Raw genomic sequence first — 3,234 nt, 5'->3', positions numbered from 1 at the left:
CAAAGACAAATATAGACTCAAAGTGAAAGGGTGGAAAATGATATTTCAAGCAAATGGCATTCAGAGAAAAGCGGGAGTAGTGGTACTAATATCAGATGAAATAGACTTCAAAATAAAAAAAAAAGTAAAGAAAGAAAGAAACTGAGAGACACTTCATAATGATAAAGAGAATCAAGCATCAAGAAGACATAACACTTATTAATATCTATGCTCCCAATCAAGGAGCCCTGAAATATGTAAAGTAATTACTAACAGAACTAAAGGAAAAAATAGACCAAAATACTATCATAGTAAGGGACCTAAATAGCCCACTGTCGGATATGGACAGATCATCCAAACAGAAAATCAATAAGGAAATAACATCTGTAAATGACACATTAGACCAACTGGACATAATTGACATTTACAGAGCCTTCCATCCCAAAACAGCTGTTTATAAATTCTTCTCTAGTGAACATGGAATATTCTCAAGAATCGACCACATACTGGGACACAGAAATAGCTTCAACAAATATAAGAGGGTTGAAATCATACCAACCATATTCTCTGATCATAATGCTTTGAAAATAGAGATCAATTGCAGGAAAAAATCAGGAAGAACTACAAATACATGGAGATTAAACAATATGCTACTGAAGAATAACTGGGTCAGGAAGAAATAAAAAGAGAGATCAAGACATACATAGAAACAAATGATAATGATAGTACAACATATCAAAACTTGTGGGACATGGCAAAAGGGGGTCATAAGAGGAAAGTTCATGTCATTACAGGCCTATCTCGAAAAACAAGAATGAGCCCAAATAAACAACCTAACGCTTCATCATAAAAAATAAAAAAAAATAAAAAATAAAAAAACTAGAAAAGGAAGAACAAATGAAGCCTAAAGTCAGCAGAAGGAAAGAAATAATCAAAATTAGAGCACAAATAAATAAAATTGGAAATAAAAAAAGAATAGAAAAAATAAATGCAACAAAGAGCTGGTTCTTTGAGAAGGTTAATAAAATTGACAACCCCCTCGCTAGACTCACTAAAGAAAAAAGAGAAAGGACACAAATAAACAAAATCAGGGATGAAAGAGGGGAAATTACGACAGACACGGCAGAAATACAAAGTATCATACAAGAATATTATGAAAAAGTATATAACACAAAATTTAATAACCTAGAAGAAATGGACCAGTACTTAGAAAAATACAACCTTCCTAAACTGAATCAAGAAGAACTGGAAAATCTACTTAGACCGATCATCAGTATGGAAATTGAAACAATCATCAAAAACCTGTCATAAAGTATAGTCCAGGACCAGATGGCTTCACCAGTGAATTCTACCAAACATTCGAAGAAGATTTAATACCTATTCTCCTCAAACTCTTCTAAAAAATCAAAGAGGTGACAATACTTCTCAACACATTTTAAGAGGCCAATATTACTCTGATACCAAAACCTGGTAACGATAACACAAAAAAAGAAAACTACAGACCAATATCTCTCATGAATACAGATGCAAAAATCTATAATAAGATACTAGCAAACCAAATATGGCAACGTATTAAAAAAAAATTATACACCACGATCAAGTGGGCTTCATCCCAGAGGCACAGGGATGGTTCAACATACGCAAATCGATTAATGTGATATACCACATAAACAAATTAAAAAATAAGAATCACATAATCATATCAATAGATGCAGAGAAAGCCTTTGACAAGACACAGCATCAATTTATAATCAAAACACTTCACTAAATCGGTATAGAAGGAAAGTAACAACATAATAAAGACCGTCTATGACAAACACTCAGCCAACATAATACTTAATGGTGAAAAACTAAACACCTTCCCTCTAAGACCAGGAATAAGGCAAGGCTGTCCGCTATCACCACTGTTATTCAATATAACATTGGAGGTCCTAGCGACTGCAATCAGACAAGAGAAAGATATAAAAGGCATCCAAATAGGAAATGAAGAAATCAAAGTGTCACTGTTCGTGGATGAAATGATTCTCTATATAGAAAACCGTAGACTCCACAAGAACACTACTAGAAACAATAAGCAAATACAGCAAAATCTCTGGATACAGAATCAACATTCAAAAATCCATAGTGTTCCTATACTCTAATAATGAAATGTCAGAAAAAGAAGTAGAAAAAATAATTCCTTTCTCAATTGCAACAAAAATAAAATACATAGGAATATATTTAACGAAACAAGTGAAGGACCTATATAATGAAAACTATAAGACCTTATTCAAAGAAATCGAAGAAGATACAAAGAAATGGAAAGATGTTCCATGTCCTAGGATTGGAAAAATCAACATAGTTAAAATGACCATATTATCTAAAGCAGTATATAGATTTATGCAATCTCCATCAAAATCCCATCGGCATTTTTTAAAGAAATAGAAAAAAAATCATCAGATTTGTATGGAAACACAAAAGACCCCAAATTGCCAAAGCCATCCTGAGAAAAAAGAATGAGGCTGGAAGTATCACTGTGCCCAACTTCAAATTATATTACAAAGCGACAGCAATCAAAATGGCATGGTATTGGCAGCAGAACAGACACATGGACCAGTGGAACAGAATCAAAAGTCCAGAAGTAAACCCATATTTATATGGGTAAATAATTTTTGACAAAAAAGTCAAACACATCCAATGGAAAAAGGAAAGCCTCTTCAATAAATGGTGCTGGCAAAACTGGAAAGCCACCTGCAAAAGAATGAAACGAGACTGTTGTCTATCACCACACACCAAATTTAACTCAAAATGGATTAAGGACCTGAATATAAGACCTGAAACAATAAAATGCATAGAAGAAAACATAGAAAGTAAACTCAAGGACCTTGGACTTAAAGAGGATTTTATGAATTTGACTTCAAAATCAAGGGAAGTAAAAGCTAAAATAAATGAATGGAACTATATCAAACTAAAAATCTTATGCTCAGCAAAAGAAACAGTAAACAAGGTAAAGATACAGCCATCTGAATGGGAAAATATATTTGCAAGCAACACCTCTGGTAAGGGCCTACCTAATATCCAAAATGTAAAAAGAACTCATACAACTCAATAACAACATAAAAGCAAACAATCAAATCAAAAATTGGGCAGAGGACCTGAACAAACACTTCTCCCAATAAGTCACACAAAATATCCAATAAGCATATGAAAAGATGCTCAACATTGCTACCTATTAGGGAAATGCAAATCAAAACCACAATGAGATACCATCTCACA

The sequence above is a fragment of the Pteropus vampyrus genome, unplaced genomic scaffold (assembly GCF_000151845.1).
Source record: "Pteropus vampyrus isolate Shadow unplaced genomic scaffold, Pvam_2.0 Scaffold472, whole genome shotgun sequence".
Taxonomy (NCBI): Eukaryota; Metazoa; Chordata; class Mammalia; order Chiroptera; family Pteropodidae; genus Pteropus; species Pteropus vampyrus.
The sequence above is the reverse complement of the archived record's forward strand: the minus strand, read 5'-3'. Positions refer to the sequence as shown.